Source organism: Lathamus discolor, chromosome 7 (genome assembly GCF_037157495.1).
Source record: "Lathamus discolor isolate bLatDis1 chromosome 7, bLatDis1.hap1, whole genome shotgun sequence".
Taxonomy (NCBI): domain Eukaryota; kingdom Metazoa; phylum Chordata; class Aves; order Psittaciformes; family Psittacidae; genus Lathamus; species Lathamus discolor.
In genome coordinates this window covers 17,435,440-17,461,716 of record NC_088890.1, presented here as the reverse complement: position 1 = coordinate 17,461,716, position 26,277 = coordinate 17,435,440, and the positions used below count along the sequence as shown (strand labels likewise).

General features: G+C 42.5%; 1 long non-coding RNA gene across 1 annotated transcript; it reads left to right on the top strand.

The window, feature by feature from the left end:
- Positions 1 to 257: 257 nt before the first annotated feature.
- On the top strand, positions 258 to 18,966 carry LOC136018485 (uncharacterized). The gene is made up of 3 exons (XR_010614438.1): positions 258 to 342; positions 6,335 to 6,430; positions 18,734 to 18,966. It is a non-coding gene; the product is annotated as an uncharacterized LOC136018485 (long non-coding RNA).
- Positions 18,967 to 26,277: the final 7,311 nt, after the last annotated feature.

Here is a 26,277-nt window from a genome sequence, read left to right as displayed (position 1 = left end):
ATGACCATGCTCCCTGAAATTTGTGGTTCTATTTTAATTATGAAGCAGTGCATTTCTATCTGCTTCCCAATTTGCATCTAGGGCTTTTAACAACAAGGAAATACATCTTTTTAAAATGTTAGCCCAGTAAGAGGTATTAGGAAAAGTGAAAGCTATTACATGTGCAAATTTCAGAGCAATTAGTCAGAGGCAGAAGCACAGACACAAATTCAGTCTCAGGTCTCCACTCCCCTCTGCTTTCTCACTGGAGCCAGCAGTTCTGTGCAGACTCAGGAGGTGAAGGCTATACTCAGTACAACCACCACGTGTGGGACCAATTCCCCAGCACCCACCATGCTCTTGGTAAGTGCAATGCCCTTCAGCCAACATCTCCTACAGATTTGCAAGGTCTAAACTGGGCACAAGCTGTTAGAGAGAGAAAGGTCAAGGACAGGAGCAGGTTTAGATATGAAGAAACAAGAGTTTTCTTCCTCTGTTTACTTGCGGCTGACATGATCCCACTGAAGAAAATATTCCATGAGAATTAAATACCAAGTGGATGTAGAAAGGGAATGCAAATAGCTGAATTCTGTTCATGTGAAGATTTCTTTCCCTGACAGTGCTATTCTAGATGCATTACTGCGTATTTGCAGTGGAAGGTGGAAATAGTTCTGGCATTAAAGATAGTGACATTCTTAATATATCTCAGATATGTGCATAGAGGAGGAGTGTGAGCAGCTCTTAGGAATACATCCTATGTAGTTTGGTAAAGAATAGTACACATTTCCCCTAGGATTTTTTCTTTAATAAATCTCAAAATTGTAAGAGAAGATTATTTGCAAGAGTTTAGGGGAAGAAAAAAGTAACTAAGGGAAATAAATCTCATACTGTGCTCCATCTTCTAGGATTTTGAGTACTGTATATACAAAGATATTAAATTATTTTAAAATGGAATCCAAATTATTCTGCTTTTATAACACTCCTGAGCACTTACTCAAGTTTGCTTTCTGATCTGAGTATTGTTTGATTGTGGATTGCTCCCAGTTTTGAACAAATCTGTGGCTATGGTTGTGTTGTGGCAATGACAGCCTGGGCCCAAAAAACCTATGGACAGCACTCCATTCCTTGGAGGTTACCAGAGCTAGGGAGAACCCACCATGCCAGTAAGCTCGCACCCCGATCCGTATCAGAAGCTGTGCCTCCTACAAGGGCAAGGAGCACCATCTGATGTGAATTTCCCCTTTGCTGAATGCTGTTTCCCTGCCTATGCTCCACCATGCTCTGCACCTTCCCTACATGGCACCAACTTCAGCCTCCTCCCCTTCCTTTCCATAGCCAGAGTGCTCTGGCTGGGACCTACCACTCCAGAACCTGCTGCAATCAGCAGTGGTTGCATGCTTACATGACATTCTGCATGAGCTTACATGACCGTATAAGCTCATGCAGAATTGCCTTCCCACACCCCAGGAGCTGCTCAAGTTCCTCATAGGATTTTGCAGAGTAAAGATGCCACAGGGCTCCAGATCCACCCCCGAATACATGAGCTACAAATAGTCCTATTTTCCTCTGGCTGACAATACATTAGAAAACCTATTTTTGTTGTTCATAGATGTTCATGGAAGGCCTAAAGATAGTCTGTTATTGTCAACAGAAAATGCAATTCAGTTCCTTAAGAATACCAGGAAAACAGGCTATGAATGAAGAGTTTGTTCTTCCCTGGTAATACACTTTTTCATTATTGCCCTGGATTAAAATTAAATTGCTAACATAAGGGCAAGCAGATGAATCCATGGCTATGATAGCAGAGAAATATGCCAATAGAATGCTTGTACACTGTAGTCTCCTTCAGCATTTAAAGATTCTTATCTCTAGAATAATATAAACTGAAACACATTGTGAGGATCTCACACTATTAAATGAAGCGTCGCTGCTCATATTGCTTCATTTCTGCATGCTGCCATCAGACAGGCTGTAAATAACACTTTGAAAGGAAGTTTCAGGACTGTTTTCTGCGTTTGCCTGCACATGGAGCCAGTGTAGTAAATTGTTCAGAAAGAGAACAGGACTGTGCTCTTGTGCTTGCAAAGCCAGTCATAACATTGGCAAAATACTGATGAAAATGCTAAATTGTGTACCAGCCCTCATCAAAACAAGGCCATACCAAACCCTGGCTCACAGTGTATTTGTAGCAGAGGCAATGTAATTTCAACTTTTGGTGACAGAAAGAAGTGACTCAAGTTCTGATGCGTTCAGTAATACAATAATGACTTAAGGGGTCAAAAGAATTGTATAATTTCCAATTCTGTGTAAAAAGATAAAAGTAATGGAGAAAGAGACTGCAAAGGACACATACATTGTTCAAAATGCTTTATAAATACAACCTTTGCTTTGAAAACATCTCTCCCCAGGGTGGCAGCATAGTGAGGTGGAGGTTGCAGCCAAACTCTACTGAATTCAATTAAATCTCATTGTCCCACACATTCCCCCACACCAAGAGCTGGTGCTGACAGCTCCCTCTCTGTGCTGCCAAAGTTCCTCTATAGACCCTATTTCTGCCAGTCAGTGTCCTCCTTGGTTTTCCTTTTTAGCTGATGAAGAGCAATTTAATTTGCAAAATATGTGTTTTCGCACTTGTTTCAAAGTAGTTTCATCACTGAGTCCTATATAAACACATGGGAACAGTGATTGACAGAAGAAGGTTACCAACGACAATCACTTTGAGCCAATTAATTGGGAAGTGCTTTTGATGGCAATGAAAAACATGCCAATAATTCCTTAGCAACTATTTTCCTTGCAATTATTCCCAGGATTCTGTACAGATGCACTTTCCCCATGAGATCACTGGCTGGTAGGAACACTTGGCAGTCCCCAAGAGACAACTACCATGAGGGCAAAATTAAAGCATGTGAAGCTGCATGAAATCAGGCTCTCAAGTGTATGAACTCAGTGCAAACCCCATATTGCACATGCTGCAAGTGGCCCTGTTTGCTCTTAGGCTCTCTCAGAAGATCAGAAAGGAAACCCCAGCTTTGTTCTGGGGAAGGCATAAAAGATTTCAGAAGTCACATTACCAAAGAGCTCCACAGGCACAAGCCAGAGTGCAGCATTTTGTTATGTTGTCTCACCTTGTTGGAATTATGCTGTTGGCTTCTAAGGAAAAAGAATAAGGATTGGGTTTAGTCCCATAAACTCAATTCTTTACTTTCTGGCCAGCTGCTAAGGCTCAGGCTTCTATATATTGCCACTTGGAAAATATTTATCTAGAATAATATGGACACAAAAAACTATCACTGGTTTCTGCTGGAGTCTCAGGGGAGCACAACTTGGGAAAATAATTCTGGACAATTTCTGCTTTCTTGTAGTGAAAAAAGTAAATGTAAGTATCAAAGTGACACCTCCATCCATTAGAATTAAGGAATTGGCTTTTCTTATCTTGAGTCTGAACATTGCAAGAAATTTCTGACAATCCCAGTTTAGAAAGCTGCCATAGGAAAAGCAGCCAATTCACTCCTGAAGGGAGCCTCTTAATGTATAAGAAGCAGCATATTATACACCCTAATATGCCTACTGAATTTTACTCTACATGATTCTTGTCTCACTTCTCACTTTCATGCTTTCACTCGTTGAGCTTCTGACCTTTCTTATTTGTACAACAGTGTCTCAGGGGATCCTCTTGTTCTCTTTATAAAAATGTAACTGAAGTGCTTCCATTAAATAACCATGTTTTTTGTATTAACTTGTATTAATGGGCGTGCTTTAACTGCAGAGCTGGATCACTTAAATATATTGGAGAGGACACACAGAGTATATAGAAATCGTGCATAGTATTTACACAGCCTACCCTCACATTTTGCCACAACTGTATTGCTCCAGGTCCTGTGACATGCTGAACAAAAACAAATTTGAGCACCAACAAGGGCAAACTTCTAAAACAGAAACATATAGTATGGAAATATAAGTGTTATTTATCCCAAATCATATGGTTGAGATCGTTGAAAGAAGCTCCTTTTCTAGAGGATCTTGTTGTTACTGAAAGGAGTCACCCACAGATCATGCTCCACAATTATGGTCCATGAGCCCTCAGTATATGTCACACTCAAGATACATGTAGTTTAGAAATCAAGTCTCTATCCTGCAAGCAGCTATGAAAAAGCTCAGACCTATCCATTCAAGTCCTGACAAGTAAAGGAAACTAAAATTAATTACATGAGCTGGAATCTATGGGCTCAGGAATTCACATGATGACTGCAATTAACAATGTATTCATCTCAATTTTTAGTCTTCATTTACATGCTTGACATTTATATCAGTCATGTATCTGCTTGACAACGGATTACACACTTAAAAAAGGAAAAGGTAACTCAGGTCAGACAGTAAAAGCTCTCTTTTCTCTTTGAGATCAAACCGGGACATGAGCTGCACAGAACAGAAACTGAGCTCCACATGCATCTGCCATAAACCACACTGATGCATTTAGGCTCTAGCCTAAATTTCCTGTTAGGAAACCTTAGACCTCTGAGGAAACAGAGGTGTGACCCTCAACTCTTGCTCAGCCTGGCTGAAAATGCAAAGGTGGCAGCAGACTCTGGTTCCCACCGCATGAAATGCTGTTATGAAGAAGCTCATGCTTCAAGCACCTATCCACTCAAAATGAAGCCTGCCCCTTTCAGTGCGATTTCTGGAGCAAGCCCCAGTGCTCCATGATGGGGACACCTCTGGGACATTTTGTGGGCAGAAATGACCTCCTGACCATGGAGAACATGGTGTTAAACAGCTATCCAGCTCCTTACCAGCTGACAGTAAAAACCTTCAGGAGTGGAACATAAAACCCATTTGCAGAAACATCCTCAGAAGGCCACCCATTCCCAGGTGTTACCAGTAGCCACATGGCATGTGCCATCCTCATTCCAGTTCCCTCCTCCACATCCACCCTAATCTGATACATTATTTGCAAATGAAGGCAGAGATGCAATTGCAGTGACAGTCTACAGGGATCCACTGCGCAAAGTATACTCTGTTTACAGCTGCTACCACTAAATTTTAGATTAATAACCAGAGACACAGCCTTTTTTGAAGCAAATAGGAAGAAAATACATTTATGGTAACTTTCTGCCCCTCAGTGGCAAGAAGTTTATCACAGTTAGGACTGTAGTGAGGGGATTGTGCCAGTGCACATGGGTCACAGAAGGAATTTGTGCCATATCAGAGCTGGCCCTGGTGCTGACATTCACAGACCCGTATGTTCCACTTGAACACCTTTCTAGGACATTCCTTGGGCTGCACTTACCTTTACATTGCAAATAAGTGTTGTCTTTCAAAGATCAGTGCTTACACATTTTGGTACCTGACCTACATAAGGCATATCCAGTCAAACTGCATTACACACCACCTTAGCACTGTAAGGAAAGGCACATATATATTATATGTATAAACATATATGCCCACTGCATAGCTTTTCCTGAAGTCTGTCATATCACTACATTAGAACAGAGATGCTATTACAGACAGGTTTAGTTAGCTGTGCATCATTTCACACCTTCATTACAATCTTCACCGCAAAAATGGATTGCTTTTGAGTCTCTCTCCATTCTTATTAAAATTCCACTCTTGCGAGGTGTCAGGATTGTAAAATGCGTAATACAGCCAGTTAATTATAACACCACTCACTGCTTTAGCCTTTTCAATTACCCGTATTTTGACTGGCTGAAGCTACCAAGCTCCCACCTAGGGTTAATCAGACCAAAACTAACAAGAGAGACCAAAGAGGCAGCCAGGAAACAGAGGGCAACATACTCCACTGGCCAATGCAGGACCTGGGAGACCATCGGAAAGCTTTCCACCAGCACAAGACAGCATTTCTTAGCAGGTGGAATGGAAAGACTGTGCTCATACAAGGATAAAAGACAGAGGTGCAGTGTGGTTTTCAACTTCTACTAAGATTGGTAGCTAAAAGTCCGACACTATAAACATCATTGAGGAAGCTGTTCTTAGAGATGCTCAGTGCAATGATAGTATTTGTCAGAATAAGAATTGGCAGAAATCAGCCTGAAATCACAAAACCAACTTTTATTTCTGCTTCAGAACACAAAACACTAGATAGCAGAAGTTACCTCTCTCTTTGAGCACTGTCACATTCTTGACGTATGACGAGACTTGCAAAACACCAGCTGATGGCAGCTCCCAGTGAAGTCTCCTCCTAGTCCAGTGGGGCCACTTCCACTCTCTTCTGTGGATAAGAAGAGTGAGAATTTAGACAGAGGATCTGACACTTATACAGAGCAAGCTTCTCCCATGTCCCTTGAGTTTCTGGTGATAGTGTATTTTGAGCGTGACATGAAGCTTCTTATCAACACAGATGCTGTGGTGATTGGGAAGCCTGACATCTCTTCAACCACTGCTTCATGGATGGATGAAACACCTCTGACCACTCCATCTGGCTCCCGTAACAGAGGTACCCCACCATGTCCCACCTGAGCTGACATCAGCCAGCTCAAATAAATCTTGATTTAAAGTTCCTCACAGCAGCAAACAGGACAGAAAGCAAGGTTTTCTGAGGATAAATTCTCTTCCTACGCTGCAGGCATTAACATATACCCACACAAAGGACACTACTCTTTATAGCTCTTTTTCTCTTACTACACAACCAAAGCAACTAAGGATTGCCCCAGTCACACCCTGCTGTACAAATGAATATTTCATTTTTAACAGGGAATGATTTTCAATGAGTTTATGAAAAAACATCTTTGCTGCAAAGGAACACCATGTTATGGCAGAGACATCCCAAACACAACTGAGAAAGCCACCTCTGCTCAGGGATTAGAACATCAAAGTTGTGTTTTATTAGTTGTATGAAAAGTATCTTTAGCTCTCAGTTGAAAGGAAAAATTTGCATTTAAATAGAAAGATTAATAACTGTAATACACAGAGACCACACTGAATAATTTTTTGTAAAAGAAAATAATTCATATTGTTTTATATAAATTGTGAACCTTAAGCCAAGCTACAAAAAAAATTATAATCATATTTTATGGAACAGTTTTAATATAATACAGCTTTGTTACATTATTATTCTCCATTGTAAATAATGCATGTCTGGAGCTTTGGGAAAGGCTGGATTTGAAATACTTATCTCTGAAAATTCTATGGGGTGTGCTTTTCAGTGTGTTTACACTATGCATAAGTTTTACTTATTAAAACAAAAAAGTATCTATCCAAAGAATAGGAACAAACCATCCCTCCTACTGCGAGGATAGACCAGGAGGTGATGCCTATGGAATTCATTTGGAAAGAAAACTTTTTCTCTAGAACACACAGATTTGGACTCACTCAAGTATTTTGAAATTCTATTTAGCTGTTGAGTTGTTTCAGTCAGGTTCAAAACCTGATCTTTAGACCTAAAACCTTCCATTTTGACATTCCCTGAGCATTGTCGGACAGCTTTTAAGTTTATTTTGGCACGATTTTTCACTTGCAACTGCATTTTTTTAAACACTGACTCCAGGCCACAAGAAAACACCCTCCCTTTTCCATTTTATTCTAAACAAGTTTTTTAAAAATATATACATAAAAATATTGATATTTCAGAGAAAAATTCCAAAAAATCCCTTAGGATTAGCCTGAAGCATTTAATTTTCTGCATGTATAAGATTTGTTTTATTGCATTAGTTATTTGGCTAGCTCTAAGGAGGTCAGCTAGGAACACCGTGTTGTATCTCTGTGTTATATCCTCCTGCAGCTCTCCCCATCCATCCTTCTGGGCTGCCAGCCTCATCCCTGCTACCTACCCCACTTGCCTCCAGCGCCATGAGGGATGCTCAGGTGATGTCAGTTGGAAACCTGAGCTGCTGCAGTTAGGCAGAAAAGCTGCATTTTCCACTGGGAAAGAGGCCAGCGCAGCCCAGGGGCTGCGGCAACTGCTTCAAGCAGCTCTACTGTTGCTTTTTAACTGCTGGAATAAGGCAATTCCTTTGCTTTCCTCTCCTGGACTAACACCAGCAGAGCCTTACCATGTTCAGAGCATTTATTCTGCCTTTGCTCAAGGCTTGTATATACCCTGGCCAGTTCGCTAACACTAGGCGCTGCCACTAGTGTCCAGGTATAGGGAAAACATCAGTATGCATCCTCACCTGCTGAGGGAACCTGAAAGCACCACAAGCTCCTGTTTGCAATGGGAAAGGAGTGAGATGCACAATCTATTTTGTGCTGCAGCACGAGCACAGAGCAGAGAACTCACAGCATTTAATTTATCACTTCTTCATATATTCCAGTCCTTACCCAGAAAAACCTTTGAATTAGAGAAGGATAAGGAGGGAGTTGCCCCATGTTTGCCCAGTGCCACATGGATAATAGAAGAGAGCAAAACCCCTTACTCTGCTCGGAGCCACTGGCACCATTAATTATCCTCCCAGAATTCAACTCAGGTTTCTCTTTGCTGCTCATTCAATCTCCATCACTCTTACTGCCTTCCATTTCACTACACAAGCACTGAGCAATAGGCACAGACACAACTAAGGAAGGTTGTAAGCGCTGCTTGAAACAAGGGATCAAGAGCAGACAATCAGGAAAAGATGCTCAAAACCATGGCATGTGTCCATTAGGGGGCACAGCCCTCTCTTAAGGCTCTAGTGCACCTGGACTCCAGAGGCTGCGGGCTTTGCTGTGATACGTATTACTTGCCAGCAGCAATGCTGGGCTTTTAGGTTAGATGTAGGTGCAGGGGCTGAGATATCCATTGTCAACTTCCTGCTGTCACTCCCAGTAGCACCATGGAGCTACAGCCTACAGCCTGGGTGCCAGCAGCAGGGAGGGTAAGGACTGGCAAGGATAACCCCCAACATCATCAGCAGCCCACCTGGACAGCAGCTGAGATTTGGATGACCAAATGGCTGGCTGGGCTCCTCCTGGCCCATGTGCTCCCTTTGGTTTGGGAGCTCAGTGAGTGGCTCAGGGTACACAAAACGATGGCAGGAGCTCAGGGGCAGCCCTTCCCCAGTGAGGAAGCTGGCTTCAAATTTGGTTCAGTGATTTGCCTCAGGAGATTTGTACCGGGGTGATGAGACCTGGGCAATTTAAGTTTAATAAACCACGGGACTGCTTTATCCTCATCTCTTTAATGGGGCTCAGAAAGTAGGTGATGAGATGTTGGATAACTTCCAAAAAATGGATCTGAATGTTGGACTGTTCTGCCGCCCATGGCTGTCTGATGCCTCTGCAAGTACTAAAGAGCATCCCTTCCTTCAGCAAGCATTGCAGCTTCAGGCAGCTTTGCAGGAATTTGTGGTCTAGTCACTTCTTTTCCCATATTGAGCAGGCAAAGAATGACCAAATCTTTTCTATTTAAAACAGCAATAAAAGCTAACTAATATTCTTGCACACAATGTCAGTTAGCTTTACAATATTTTGTCATATATTCCTTAGCTACTCAATGTTGCTTGTGGAGCTTCTGAATGAAAATATTTCCTGACAAGGAAAAGGATGAAATCACATGATTTTTTTAATCTCAGTTATACATTCGCATGTCACACATCCAAAGTTAACAAGAGACTTGTGTAAAGCAGTATCCAATGCATCCAAAATAACAGCAATGAAAAGCCTTGTCTATTATACAGTAAGATAGTTTGCTGCCTTTATTTTTCTGACCACATATGTATTGTGCAAGCAAAGGAAAGAGTCTTTTATGTTATCATCCTGCTGCCTGGAAATCTCGTTTGGCAATCTCTGCTTTTTCATTGCCATTTTCAGATGTTTAATGAAGCAACAAAAGGATATGGGATGCCCCTGTTATTTCTTCTGCCCAGTCTCTATCATTTTCAATCTCAGAACTATTGAATAAATGGAAATATAGTTACCAGCTCTGTTTCACACTTCCTGAGCACAACTCTCATTTGAGGCCACAAGAAATCCGGGTAAGGTATACAGTGCAGGTTTACAGCTCCTTTTTCCCCTAATTACCTGTGTGGAATAACATAAAAGGAGCACAGTCACTGTTCATGGGCCTTGTCTGATTTTTAACCAAATATTACCATTAAGAAGAGGTGTTTTCTAAATGAATGGTCCATGTTCACACTCTAACACAGCCACTCCTTCACCTAGTTGTTTTCCCCTTTGGGACCTCATGCTACTACCAGCAAAAGCCCAAAACATGAATATGCCACACTCCTCTGCACATGAGTAGGGATTTGCCAAGGAAGCTCTGCAGAAAGCAGATTTCTCCAGATCAGAGGGGCACCACTGACCTTTTCTTCCTGCATAGCCATCTCAAATGACAGGAATGATCAGGCTTCAACACTGAAGTTCAGTTACATCAACCTTGTCCATTTTCTACTTGCGTACAAGTTCACGTACATCCTTCTCCTTGCCAAGATCCCGCTCAGCCCACTGATTTGCAAGAGCATACATTAGAGGGAATTTTAATGACTTGAACTCGTACTGAACTTCCTCTTTTAGCTGCTGTTTTAGTGATTTGTTGACTCTCCAAGGCTTATTCAGGGCTTTTTTTTCAGCCTAGACAGAATAGATAGAGTAGACATAGATTTTGTGTGCCAAGTCTTCCGTATTTTTGGCACTCCACTCGTCACATAGCAGGTCAGTGAAACAGAAGTTCAAGAACCAGAGGATGCCTCCCGCATATATCTGTGGTGTCTCAAAGTAGCCTAAAGTCTTTCTCTCTTCCCCATTAGCAGTGACGCTAAGCTGGAAGCAACTGCTGAGGATGTTTTAACAGCCACACAGAATCTTAATAAGATCTACTTAGATTTATATTGTGCATTTCAGGCCTGCTGGCTCAGTTTTGTTAGCCACAGCCTCACAAAAGGAGCTGAACACACTGCTTTATTTCTGTGGGCATTTAAATTATTTTAGCATTGTCTCTGATTTTTTTATCAGCCATCTGCAAAGTGTGGCAGGATGTGTGTAATCTCCTATGGCACATGTATTTTCTCCATTATTATCAGATGGGAGAGAAAAGCAAAGTTAAGGGAGATTAAGGTCAGCTTACTCTCAACATCCAATTGCTTTACAATCCACTTCTTTATCGCTAGGGAAGATTATCTATCTTGATACGACCCATTCTTTGAGCCATTCAGCTCTGTTGAGGCCCACTTCTCTCACAGAACTGTATTTCTCTTCTATCTGAACAGAGGGAAATCATATATAAGTTTTCCACTACATCCTGGTAATGTGCAGTGAGTGATTGTGGGCAGGGCACAGGGGAGATTGTACAGAACTGCATGGCACAGCTGAGCTCTGCACTGCCCAGGACCAGAGCAAAAAAGATGCTAAAGCAGCCACATTGCCATATTGGATACCATCCCCCTTCCCCAGACCTTCACCCCAACTGTGGGAAGCTGAGCTGACTGTTAAAACACCACAGGGATGAAAGAAGAGAGAATAAGCTGCACTGACCAAAGGGCTTTCTCCTTGCCAGGAAGATGCTGGTGAGCAGGATCAGGCCTCCCAAGGCAGAAATCACAAGCTGTTTCTTTCAAAGGGCCCACAGGCATGATTTGGTTGATGTTAAATGGTCCAAAGAACTATGTGTGCAGGGTGAGGCACAAACTGCAGGGTGCCTGAGACAAGAGTGACTCGATGCCCTGCCTCTTTTAGCAGAGATATGTGACACTCCAAAAAATGCCGTGAAAGCAACATAATTAGTGCATTATCTCCTAGTAGGAATAATGCATCTCTCCCCAGTAGGAATATAGCTCAACAGACACGCTTCATCTACCGAAGTTCGGTAAAGCTGGGCCACACACTGCTTCTGAGCATCACCACATTTAATCAGTTAATAGTCTCTCAGCATCTCTTCTGATGAGTAGAGAGCAAAGACAGGACCAACGAGACACTGGGTTCTACCACACTTTGTATGGCTTAAATGTACCCCAAGAAACAGAGGACAACAACATTTATGCACAGTTATAGCCCCACTGTGAAACACCCAACTATCTATTGCAAACACCATGCTCCAAGAGTACCCCAGGTTTCAGAATCATTCCCTCTCTGCGGTTAATGCATGAAGGTAGAGGATTTTGACATGACTTTCATTTGTGGTTCCTTATCCACTCCCAACAACTTAATGACTGTTGCTCCAAAAGAACTCTCCAATTAGCAACAAAAAGCCTGGAGGACTCCCTCCATCAGATCACCTCACAACACTGGGAGTTCATATGGGATGTCAGAGGAAGGCAAGATGGAAGCGCAGTCGCTGACCTCGGGCAGGCAGTATTCAGCTCCAGGAAACTCCCTGTCAATTATCACATTGTGTGCAAGTGAATGGGAGACCTTCTGCTTGGGTGCGGTGGTGGGGGGGGTGAGGGGCAGACAGAGAAAAAGGCACCGTCTCTTTCCCACAGGGAGATCCATTGTGGGCACCGGGAGCTAATGACTCATTGCAAGACTGCTGCAGAACCTGCTCCTTACAAATTCCTGCAGGCCTACAACAAGCAATAGCTGCAGTTCAGGTGGTAGAAATGCTAGAGAACAGCTTGCAATTTGGTCAGACACACCAAACCAGCGCCTCATTTTGTTCATGGGGCATTTCAATCCCTTGCAAGTTACCTGTGTTGCACCTGCCTCTTAGCAGTCCAAATTCCACAGCCGCTTTCCATGTATTTCCATTAATTTCTTGTTTCAATGGCTTGAGGCTGAAATCCTCATCTTCCATCCCTCTTCAGTCCCTACCTGAAAGGACATACAGTGCAGATACACATGGAGCAGGAATGCAAACCCCAAACTGATTTTTCTGGAGCTGAGCAAATGAGTAACCAAATCCAATATTGCAGAAGGAATAAAAAACCACACAGTTTTAGCAAGCTATGAGAAAATATGTGGAAGAAAAATTAAATTATAGAATATTTCCACTGTGGAAAAACATGAGGCAAATAATCCAAACACACCAAAAGGTTTCTTTTTAAAAAAGTCAAAATATTTCATTCCAACATCTCCCAAACGAAGCTAGCAGCTTTTTCTCTCCAAAACACTTTTGGTGTATTAATTCAGTTTTAAAAGGAAGAAAGCAGGTTGGTTTTAAAGGGTCAGGGCTAGTGATTCGGAGAAAACTCCAGGAACAAACTCTCCAACAGAGTTCCAAGTTGACAAGCAGGCATTGTTTATTGTGGCGCTGGGAGACACATCAGTTAGTTGAACATCTGCTAGTCCCAGATACTCCCCATCCCCAGGTCCGGTTTTTGTATTCTGCTTTTCATACACTTTTTGTACTAAGGTCCTAAGGACCTGAAACTATGTCAACTGCCTTCAAGCACTGTAGTTATTTTCCATTACAAAGCCATCAAACTTAACCTTGCTTAGAACTGCCTACATTGTGCTTTTGTGCCTCCTTCTCTCACTAGATACCAGAGACCACAGGAGAAGGGGAGGGAAGAGAACAGGCATGCACAGAGGAAGGAGGAGACCCTGAAGAAGAGCTGCTATGACCTCAGCCTCTAAGTTACATTAAAATCAATTAAAACGACACATAACATTTTGCTGCATTGCTTTCCTGGGCAATAAATGACTGTAGCTGTCACAGGGAAGGAAAATGAGTATGATTGGAGGCAGGCAGTGAAGCAGTGTAAAACAGAGGCTTTCTCCCGCAGCAGAAAAGGTCTGGAGAGCTGAGAGCCAGGGTCTCACCAGAGTCCATAGAAAGCTCTGCTCTTTGCTCTAGGGTTTCCCGCAAGATAAGAGATCATCATTAATCCCACAAAACATGGCAAATCTGCACTCAGAAAGCTGAAAAGCAGCAGTCAAGGCTGAGAGGTGCTCAGACCTCACATGCAAACAGGGTCTATGAGCATCAGCATGGTCTCCAGGACAGGTTTCTCCAGAGATATTCCCTAGCAGATAAGAACTGACATGGACCCAAGCAAGCAGCACATTTGCTCCAGTGTGGAAAACCTTCCTGGTGCCTTATCAGCTTACCAGCTAGGGTAAGGTCTTCATTCTCATCTGCTTTTAATTTTTTTGCTTATAGCTTTAGTATTACTGTGTCATATATAACTGTACTTTCATGCTTGGGTAGCAGCAGTAATAGATCAGCAAGATTTCTTGCACCTATCTCAGGAGGAAAAGTTTTATTAAATCATTAAATAAAATCATTATGTAGTCTGCCTTTACAAAATAAAAAGGTCAGCTTTAGAACTGAAGCAGGAGTGGGAAAGTAAGCGCTGTGAACCCTATACCAAAGTAGCTGAATTAGATGCTGCTTATCAAGGAGGAAACAGAGTGCAAGAATTTAAGACAAAAAGAGAAAAGAAAAAGCAGGGGAAAAAGGATCCTTTTGAATTAAGCCTTTTCTCACCTCTAACAAGGCTCTAGAAACAGCACTAATCAATCCAAATGACATTTTAGTGGGGAGATCTATTATATTCTTCAAAGATCATATGGCTTTATATGTTATAATTTGGTTCTGAATTATGGCCTACATCAATTATAATTGAACATTGTTTCCCACTCTACAGTCTGACTGTGATGAGAGCAGAAAGGCAGTGGACATTAGAGGATTACTATCAGAACCACCTAATTTAATTAAGGAGGAGATTTATTGAACTGGTAAGATTAACAGGTGTTTTATGAGACTAATAATTAATAAGGTTTCTGTAGAACATTTGTAAGAGAAATAGACAATATGCAGTGCCACCAGAACTCCCTGTAATGGGATAACAATAAAACATTATGAACTGTAGATCAGATAGTATGACAATAATCTGATACTGTAAATTATGGTTTGAAGAGGATTAAATACCATTACTGCAAATTAGTATTTAAGCTCCAACAAGTCTTTGCACACTGTCTAGAGGAAAGTTGGGCTGCAGGGAGGCTTTCCAACATGGACACTTGCTGTCTCGAATCCCACCACGATCAGCTGAGAACCTCGCTGCCTGGCAGCACAACGGTGCTGACAAAGTCCACCTAGGAAACCACAACAGGGCTGCAAGGAAGCACTTCATGATGGTCCAGCAATTCATTTTTTACTTTTTTTGGAGTTACCTTCAAGCAACTGAAAGCTGGCAGTCCCACACTGCTCTCCAAGCTGCATGTTCTGAAGTGTCCCCATGGGACACAGTGTCTCCTGAGGCTCCCGTACACAGGATAGTGAAGGGTGGGAACACTGGTGCCTGCTCTCTCCCTTCCATTGCTGCAGGCAGAGCAATGGGTGAATTTCAGGAGCATGAGGGGAGAAAGGGGAAAGCGGGGTGGGAAACCAAGAGGGTGAAGTGTTCTTACACAGCAGGGCACAATACCCCAGCTCACTAAAGGAAGGAGTAGAGAGAAGAAATAGCCGCAGGTTCTTTCCTGGAAATGAAGGTGCTGAGGGACCTTGCCAGATTTACTTGGCAATTTACAGCTTGTGTTAATGCTTGGCGCTTTTGTAGCTTTAGGCTGAAAAAAGCTTTATCCCAGCCCTTGTCCCGGCAGTCCCCCAGGTAAGAGAGGGGGAGGCGGCTGCAGAGCACACAGCCATTTTTCTAAAGCAGCTCCAATCCCTGACACAGTGATGGAAGAGGATATTAGCAGTGGGAAATTTTTTCAAGGCCAGTACTTTAATGAGCTCCAAAATAATGACTTTGTGTTAGAAGCACACTCAATATTCATCCGGTATCACAGCCGAACAATGCTGCTGCCTGACTTCAGTCAACAGCAAATAAGTCCATAGAAACTTAATTTGGGACCACACCTCAGCTTCCTGTTTTGTCAGGGGTGGGTTTGATTTGTCTTGGGTTCAGCAGCAGCAGTCATTTTTCTCCTTCTTCGTAGCTGGTGCAGTGCTGTGGTTTTGACTTTCAGCCTGGGAACAGCGCTGATAACACCGATGGTTTCAGTTGCTGCTCAGTAATGTTTGCTCTGACCAAGGACTTTGTGAGTCTCATGCTCTGCCAGGGAGAAGGGGAAGTCGGGAGGAAGCAGAGACAGGACACCTGACCCAAACTGACCAAAGAGGTATTCCATACCACAGCACTTCATGCCCACCATATAAACTGGGTGCAGTTACCTGGAAGGGCTAGATCGCTGCTTGGGTTGGGCTGGGTATCTGTCAGTGCGTGGTGAGCGGTTGCATTCTCTTCCCTTTTTATTTCCCTTATCATTATTATCATTGGTGGCAGCAGCAGTAGTTTGTGTTATATCTTACTTACTGGACTGTTCTTATCTCAGCCTGTGGGAGTTAACATTCTTTTGATTCTGCTCCCCATCCCTCTGGGAGCTGGGGGAGGAAAGGGGGGAGTGAGCAAGTGGCTGCACGGTTCTGAGTTACCAGCTGGGCTTAAACCACACCACTTTTTAATCAGGCTGAGCCAAGGGGAAGGCCCTCACCCAGCCCCTACAGAGGCACCATCACACTCTTCTTCTAAAAATCTCTATAAATGATTTTGGGTTACTTTAGACATACCCATTAATCAATTTAGTTTCTGGGAATCATTCTGGTTGGCACATCCCAACTGGGACAGTTTGGTTCCAAGTTTCACCAGGTTTGGTTTCCAAGTTTTAAAACACAAATCTTGGAGATTTATATGTACTCCAACATGAGATATTGTTTCAGGTAGACCTTGGAGAACTGTAGGAGACTATTTCCATTAACATTTCCCCAGTCCAGACTCAGGGCCACAATATTTTTATGGTTCTGGGACACTTAGGAGAGCAGATTAGTTACTCTGTTTTCTGGGTTGTCTTACCCAGCATCCAGCAGCCTGTGGAGCTCCCATATATGTACTTTCAGATTTCATTTCACTTTAAGCATTCTGCTTTATTTGTGCATGCCTGCAGGGAGCAGAAACCCAGCCAGAGTGCTATGAATAACCTGCTTCCCTACCAAAGGTATCATGGGAATCAGAGATGGAGAAACACCTCTCCTCAGTGCAGTGTGGCAGACTCAGGAGGTTCACAGCACATAAAATCTCCATCCTCTTTTCCATGAGCAGGAAAGGACTCCCAGGCACTTTGAGGGACTTTTAAAGGCTGCAAGGCTGCACCAAGCAGTACCAAAAGGCATCCTGTTGGCTTCACAGGCAGAGTACAGTGCTGGAAGCAATCTGGATGATGTATTTCAAAGGGGAAAAGGCGCACAACCTATTCCCTCTCTGCAAGGGAGATCCTTCTGGGCCAATTTAAGAAAAATTGTTGCAAGAGCAAAGCCTGTTTTCTTGCCTCCTTCCGCTATTCAAATCACTTTTATGGGATGCCACTGTCAGTCACTGAGTTTTAATATTACCACAGCAGCATTACAGTGGAATGAATGCTGAATCAATAAAAAATTAAGGAAATACAGTTCTTATTACACAGTGATATTTGGAATTGATCCCTTAGGCTTTCCAGTCACCTCAGTTTTGTTTTATTCACCCACGGATGGAGTGTGGTGCAAAGTAGTTTGAATGCAGAAACCAGTCAGTTGTAATCTAATTTTAAATGGACCACAAGCAAACTGAGAAAATAAAGACAGGCAGGGGCATCATGCTGACCGTTGTGCCTATGGTAAATCGTATCTCTGCTCTGCCTAACAAGGAAAAATACTCTCTTCAATTGTTTAATCTATGTATAATGTCAATAACAAGAACAATAGGGGGGAAAGTTGGGTCCTGCAGGGGCATGGAAAATAAATTTATAGAAAAATAATGTGGAAAAAATATAATATCTCTTCTTGGCCTCACTTCTAAAATGCTAAACTAATAGCCGATAAGCATATGAAAAGCATAGAATAAGCAGCATGGATGTTTTACGTGTTCATGTTAACACAGAGTTGTCTCTGAGGCCAAAATCCAATTGTTCTCCGACTCCTCAAGCAAATGGGCTACAATTTGCCTGGAGAAATTGTGGATGAACAAAGAGATGGTGGCAATCAGTGGGTAGTTACATCCAGCACAGTGCACAGCTTTCTGCAACCTCACTTCACACTGTAGTCCTAATTAATTTCAACTGTTTTCACCTGTTATTTGCAATTATGATGTTCTCTTTCATTTCTACCACTATGAGCTCTTACAGTTGACCAGTCCCTCCCCTACTTAATCCAGCTCACATTGCTCCATGAAACAGGTCCCTAAGTCACAACCTCCTCACAGCTCCCAGGGCTGAGAGACAGCATCACTGAATTGCTACTTGTGCTCCTCACAGACAAAATCTGACTCCCCCAAGTAGCAACATCCTTAGTGTCCAGGAGTACCTCTGAGTGCTTGAAACTTAAGCCTTTGCTCATTCCTCTGGGAGGGCTGGTGGTCACTATAAAGGATCCATCTTCTATCTGCCAACCCATGAAAGTGATTTGCCCACACATCAGAAAGGCTCAAGTGCCTTAAAGTGCCTTTACACCTGACCCAAGTCAGCAGCTTTCTTTGGTCTTCTAGTGAATTTGCATCTTTTACCTCTTTATTGAGTCACCGACGGCTGTAATTCCTCTGTCCTGACTCAAACGGCTTCATTCGCTTCCTAAACACAAAAAAAACAGAGTTAGAGGGATGTCTAAAATTTAAGACCCATTTAATACAGGATGCTACCACGGCACATAAAGAGCAGTCAATCTGGGATCCTACCAGACCTACTGAAATACGTCTACCATAATATGCAAGAGAAGTTACGTTACCACAGGGACTCCACTTCAGGAAACACTTCAGAACTAGTATTTTTCTAACACAAAAAAGAGCATTGAGATGGTTCAGCAGCCAATTCCCATGGACTGGGGATAAATAGATAAAGAAAAAAAGTCACCAACCTAAATGTTCATCATGGCTTCACTACTAGCACTCACTCCACATTTCATTTTTCTCTGCAGATACTAGTTTGACCATTAATGCTGACCGCTGGTACTCTGAGAAACCAACTAGCAAAAACAGAAACTGAAAAGAAAACAATACTACAGCCATGAAAAAAGGTTTCTTTAGTTAAAAAGGAAAAATACCCAACTAAAATGTGAGCTGTAATTTTAAAATTCAATCACAAATGGAAGAATTATGGCTGTTCTGTTAAGAAGCATAAATCAGCAACAAGGAAGAGCAGACGGCTTGACAAAGGAACCTAAAGGTATTGATAGAAATTGTATGACTTGTAGAATAATAAAAAGATGGAAATTTTATATAATTGCATAATTTTACATTCTATCAAGCTTTTAGATTTCATAATAGATTAGGATGGAAAGCAAAAGTTAAACATGATGCAGAAAATACAGAAATAAACAGTAAACATCTCTGTTCCGCATTTAAAATGATGTAAAATTGCTTCATCTTTTTACAGCAACATGGCAATATTTTCTATTCCAGCAGTAACAGATTTTAAACAGCCGTTAAATGTAAACATTTAAGTGTGAGATTGACTAATTTGCTCTCCAGTTCATTAAAACAATTAAAGATTTCTCGGAAACATCCATGTTCCTTTTGAATCATCTGCGTTAATGAGGAAGCCTCAAAGGAACCTCAAGAAATTCGGGATCACCCCCGTACTGAGCAGGTTTCACAGGGCTACCACAGTATGCACCCCCAACGCCTAAAGGCTGTGTTCGCATTCCTACTCCTCCCAATTTCAATGGGAAAAGACATTGCTATGTTATTTCTTGGCTTTGAAAGCTCTTTGCTGTCAATTTGTTTACCAGCCCACCTTGGAGGATGCTATTTGTTAAATGGATCCTACTTGAGAGCTTGTGAATATGTTTTGATTGGATTTGAGTAACACATATAAACCTCAGAGTACTGGGGCTGGCCAGGAATATAAATACAATTATTAGTAGTAACAAACATTAGGCAGAGCTGAACTGACTCACTGCAAAGCCCTCTTCAGCCCCAGCCACACAACTGCTTTAGCTGTGCTTCCTTTGGCACGATTTATGATACTCTTTGGAGGAAAAGCTGTACCATCTTCACCCAGAGTCCAGGTTTGAATTTTCAACACTCTCTTGCTCCAATTATGCCAGCCCATCTGCAGGCATAGCTAATCCTCTTCTTATCTAGCAACTGGTAGCTCAGCTCTGCTCCGCAGTGCTCAGTATTATACAGATCAGCCAAGTATCAGTGCAGCATCACTGAGAAGAATCTAGATTGTGGGGTTTTTTTTCCCCATGCTTCCTTCTTTTAAAACTTAAAATACATGCTGGAAATAATTTCAGGGGCTGCTGAGCATTGCCACTGCGGGAATGCAAGGGGCTTTCAACATTAAGACTAAAAGACAGTTGGAAATTTGCAAGTGGTTGCCTTTGAAATTAGATTTTTGAGGCTGAATTCAAAGAATTCAGAAGGTAACAGAAAAGAATGACAGAGGGTAACAAAAGCTCTTCTATCTTGCTGGGTCCAGCCCACTGTGTCTTATCCCAGAGCCTTGACCCAACTGAGAGGGTCCAACCGACAACCTGCATGGGGTTGGCATCAGTGTTGGACTTGCATCAGCATCAGCCAGGGGAGGCCAAGCCAGCCCCACAAACTCACTGCAAGGCCAGAAAAGCCACTTTGAGAGGAAGGTGCAGTTCAGCTCATGTTTGCTCAATGCACAAATGGAAGTCCAGATTTCTTCAAATCAACTCACCAGCAGAGTGAGGATGGTGAGAGCTCACCTACAGCATCTCTGTCCCACCAGGTCCTGGATCACTCAAGACAATTAGAAGCTACCAGATGCTGTTGCACATCTTGAAGTGTTATTTACCATCTCTTTTTTCAGTAGCACAAAGAGGCCTACAGCAGGAGCTAGACCTGCCTCTGTTATGCTCTTTGCATGATAAATCTTTCTGCAAAGCATTGACACTCGGGCTAGCCAAAATAGACCAGAAGTATTATAGACCAAACAGTACAGCAGGAAAAAAGCAATGAGGAACCTGCTAAAGTGCACAGAAGTCTTCTGTGGCAGAAACAGAGACTAAAGCCAGGTATTCTCAGCCCCAGCATTAACTCAGACACTCTTTACAATCCATTTATCTAAATTGCCCCATGCTCCTCAGTCTTCTGAGGCACAATAGTGTCACATCTTCTATTAAATAAAACGAAAGCAGCATTCTATCAGAGAAGGAGATGGTAGCAACAGTCTTTGTCCAGCATGTTGTTTTTCACTCTTTGTACAAGCATCCATTAATGTAATACATTTTTAAATGACAAATTTCCACATTTCATCTTCCTGTAACCTAAATGTAGCTTATTGACATCTGCTTCCATGTATCTCCACTTCCACACAATGAATGAAGGAGACGTGCCAAGGCATCCTCATGGAAAGGTCACTTAATTTTGGTTTGTAAAGCCAAATCTCTTGCGATTTCCGTAATCACCAATCAATATTACATAAATAGCAAAATTAAGCCCCATTATTCTCATTTACCACAAAATTAAAGGAATTAATTAAACATGGGGAAAGTGCTGATGACTGCCAAATCGTTACTTCCAACGCAAAAACAAATTCAGGAATGATATGTAGAGAGAAGAAAATCAGCTTTCCATCCAGCAAGTCGGTGAACTGTTGCAAGGAGGACTAAATAACAATCAGTGTGCCAGGCTTCTTGCATCTGAACACTGGGACAAGAAAAACAGCTCTGAAACAATCACCTTGTTTTTGCTTTTGCAAAACAGAAAAGGCCCTGGGGACTGGTAACAACAGGCTTCAGCAAGAGTGGTCCTTTCAAACTTTAATTTGTCAAAGGACTCCTGCTCTGTAATTAACATAAATGGGTATAGCTCAACATCTTGAAGGAACAAAAGAGGGTGCAAACATTTGGAGACAAATTGTGACCACAGGAAATCTATGCAGGTTTTTGAAGAATAAAGAGACTTTCCAAAGAAGGAGCCAGGGTTGGAAAAATAGGGGAAACCTGAACTAAGCATCAAAGAGCTTTAAAACTCCCAAATTCTGCTCCTGTCCAAACGAAAATGCATCAACAGGCTGAAGTTACAGTCATAAGACAAATGCATTACCGCAAGCACTGTTTGAAAGACACTTGCAATCACAGCTGCTCTGGAACAATGAAATATATACTGTTCCTTAAATAAACTGAAAAAATGATAACCTCTTTTAACTGTCATGGTGTAGGAGAGAGATCTTCATTTCTTTCTTAATGAGATTTTTATTGCCAGTGTGAATTTGTCTTGAACTGAATTTTTGTCTTGGGAACTCTGAATTGTGTTAAACCAAGTTGTTCCTCGTACGCATGCAGGCTTGCACACATTTTTTGCTGTGAAAATGGCTCCTTCTGGCAAACCGAAAGCAATTGAAGCTCAATTTAATTAGCTGCCTTCTGTAAATATGTCATTATTCTTCTAGCTCAGTGCTGGAGTTATATTTACAAAGGGAACAGATAGCAATAATTATTTTGGGCAGTAGTTAATCAGTATTAGTTAATGCCTGAGTGCAATTGAGAGGAAATTAAGACAAGTGTAGTCTTTGAGGGCTGGGGAGGAACAAAGATTATGTCAGTCTACAGCATATAGACACCACACCTGTATGTTCCTTCTTGGGCTGGAATATGTAGAAAGTTTTAGCTAAAAAAGCAAACATTTACCCTGTGCTCTGGAACCAGAGGGGTTTAATGACAACCACTTTAGATTTCCATTCTTAAAAAATTGATTTTTCAAAATAACTTTTAACAGCCATCTTCTCTGAGTTTCTATCTGCTTTCAGTACAGCCGCTGCTGTACGACTCCTCATCAAGGAAAGGAGCACTGAGCTAAACAGCTCAGAAAGCTGCATCAGAGGATCCCCAGCTTGAGGAATACAAGTTGCTTGAAAAGGTTTTGCAGTGTCTGAGAGCCCATGCACAGGCTTAGAACATGGGGACCTGCTCCAGTGACATTTTCATGGATCTCTAAAATGAGCTAATACTTTCCAGTGCCCATATTCAGACTGAACATGATTCTTCAAGCTAAGCAACTGCCCCATAGCCCTTTTCATGGGTCTGGATGTATTATTCAAATTAACTCTCAGAAGAGATTAGCTTAATTGCATCACTATGTAGATGCTTCTATTTAGAATTAAAGAGGCCTTAATTCAATTTACCTTAATCCACTTTCAAAGTCAAGTAAATTATAGCAAATGAAGATTTCACTAGGTTTGAATGATTGTTCACACTTAGGTTAAGCACTGCTTAACCAACTCTCTTTAAATGCATGCATTTACTTAATTGTCATTACTTTCCCTTTATGTCACCACAACACATTCCTCCTTCTTTAGGCTTGCAAGTGTCAACTTTCTTTGTCAATGCAGATCGTAGGGTAAGGGTGGTTCTGAGATTAGTTTATGGCACTGAGCAATAAAAGACAGTGTTTTGAGATTCACATTTCCAACAGAGGCTCGGCCCCACTGGACAAGCCCAGAGGGTGTGCGATAGCTGAGGACTGTGCGCAGACCATCAGCATCAACCTCACTGGTGTCTTTCACTGACGACTGCTGTGCTAAACAGCTTCTGGCTCCAAGGCTCACTTGATTGCTGTGCTGCTCCCTCCTTGGTCCTCAGTCTCCTCTAAAACAAGCTGTCCTCCTCTGCCTCCAGTAAGGGCAGGATGCATCGGCACTCACAGCACCCTTCTCCCAAATACACCTTTGTCATAGAATCATAGAATCCCAGACTGGTTTGGGTTGGAAGGGACCTTAAAGCTCATTCAGTTCTAACCCCCTGCCATGGGCAGGGACAACTTCCACTAGAGCAGCTTGCTCCAACCCCTGTGTCCAACCTGACCCTGAACACTGCCAGGGATGGGGCAGCCACAGCTTTGCTGGGCACTCTGTGCCAGCACCTCAGCACCCTCACAGGGAAGAACTTCTGCCTAAGAACTCATCTTAATCTCTCCTTTGTGAGTAAGGATTCCTTTTAGCTTGCCTTGAAATCATGGGTTTCTCACTGCACTTAATGGCTGGCTAAGCAGCATCACTGTAGTCAAATGCAGGAAGGTACCTAATCTGCAGCTGGCAAGTTAATGTGGTTTGTAGCAAGACACCAACAAGCCAGAAAATACCCAAGCTCCACAGGTGCTACTACGTCTTGTGCTATTTCCACACCAAACAGAGCTCTGCAGCAAATCAAATGACCCCCAGGGTACCCATTCAACAAGGAACAAATTCTCACTTCAGCCATTATGTAAACCAGATGCTAAAATCATTCTTTTGTTCCTCTGAGATATTAGTACTACTAATGCAAAGTGCACAAACTTCATAATGAAGTTCATATTATCTTGTGGCACTTGCAAAGTGCCAGGAGTTTATGGACTGCATCTCTGGGAGACTAGCAATGCTCACAGAGCTGTGGGTGTCCTTTTGCCAAAGTTCAGACAAAAGTGTTTTCATAACTTAAAACACTGTTTTAAGGTGGGATGGGAAATGGCATGCATCTGGCATGTAGCCACTTAGAAATGAAGAGTTAGTACAATAACAATAAGGAAAAGATCTAGGGTATCTGAGCACACTTCTGGGTTCTCCTTTGTGTAACTTACGACTTCAGAGCACCCTGCCAAAGCTGAGCTGAACAATAACAACTATTTTAGTCTTCAGAGTTATAGTGCAGGAAATTCACATCTCTCTGTTCTTTCCCCTAGATGTCACTCAGGCTGCTCCTTGTGAAAGACCTGAATCCAAAAGCCAGCTTTGGACATTAATTTGACAGCAGATCAACCAGTTAGAGTAGACCCCCATTCCAGCAGTACAAAGCTGGAATACATTGCCACAGTGCATGCTGTCTTGCTGTAGTGCCTGACTTAGAGCATAACAGCCCCTGCTTGCCTGGGCTAGTGGCACCGTTGCTCCATGGGCTGGTGAGGATCTGTCCCAGGGTACCTCAAACCCCCAGGCTCCCACAGATGCATCCGTTCTGACAGGCACAACAGCCGTGCTCTACAGTGAGCCATGTGCAGCACAAGAGTCATGGGAAATCAGGAAGACTTCACCAGACTACAACCCAACAGCAGACTACAGAGAACTGCCTCTGAACAAAGCATTACCTTCTCTCACATCTTCCACTTGTTGACAAAGTTGGTAAAACATCAAGGACAGACCCTTAGAGAATCAACTGGATGATCTCCCTCAGAAAATACATCAATCACACCCAGAATTCCACTAATTCAAGTTTCTTCCATGCACCCAACTTTAACCAGAGCCTTTATCACAACATTGAGTGCTACAGCTGTACTCAGCAGTACACAATAAGCAGTCATCATCAACATTGACCCAAGTGTCCACCATGTCAAAAGGTTACTGTCTACCAGTGACATTTGGAAACTTGGCTCAAGCTTCTATAAAATCCTACTGAGAGCAGGTATAACAGGTTCTAGCACTGAGAAAGGAGATGCAGACACTGGAGCGCAAAGCACAGGAAGGCAGTCCTACTCACCCCAGGTATGTGCCATGTGTTCAGACTCAGGTGAGATTCTGAAGAGGAACAGTGGTAAAGAATGGAGCATTGAGTCCAATGAGATACCTGAAGCTGACTGACATTGATCATTGCCCTCTGGGAAGGTGAATGGCAAATGGGGTGAGAATGAAGCTAAGAGAATGGGAAAAGAGAAGGACATGGGGTAAGGTTTCCACAGAGGAAAGCTAGGACAGAGTGGCTTTCAAGGTCAGGACATGGATCTGATGGAAAGACAAGAAAAGGGTTCAGAGCAGGCAGTGGGTTGAACCAGAGGCTGCAGAGTCATGAGCTCAACCTAGCTGTCAAGACTACAAACAGCAAAATATGAACCAGCAGACAGGCAGAGAGCCTAGGAGGTGCTAGTTATTCCTCCCAGCTCAGCAATAGCCTTTCCAAAGCAATGCAACCACAAGAAATGCTCTTTCCAAACATCAGAGTAATTCCAACTAGAGCATTAAATGGTTTTAACATGGGAATAAGTAGCAGTGGACTGAGAAGGGCTCCGTGGGCAGCGAGTCCAGGCTACTGCAGGACTCACCCCCATAATCCCTTTCACACCCTAAGGATGCTCCTTTGCAAAGCCAGCTCTGGGATTTTTGCCTGACTTTTCCTACCAAGCCAGCATCCTAAATTAATTCATGACAAATCTAGTGCCTTTGTTCTTCTGCTGGCGTTATCCTCAGCTGAAAGAGCACTTCCCCACCTGCTTGGCTTTTGCCGGTTTATGCATTCACAGGAAGCAATCCCTTCTTGGGTTTTGTTTTCTCTTGGCTAAGGAGGTCAAGCTGAAGTTTAAATCTATTTGTAGTTAGGACATTCTAGCAGTTCCTATTAGTTTTTAAATAGAGCTAAGATAATGTGATAGCAGCCACTGTTTTTTCCTGCTACTGGCACAAAACTAGAAATATGAACACCAGGTAAATGAAGTACCTACAGGGTGGTTAACACAGCTCAGGGCTCATTTCTGCTTGCCTTGTGCAATCACGCAGTATGGTTGAATAGAAGCCAAATTCAGC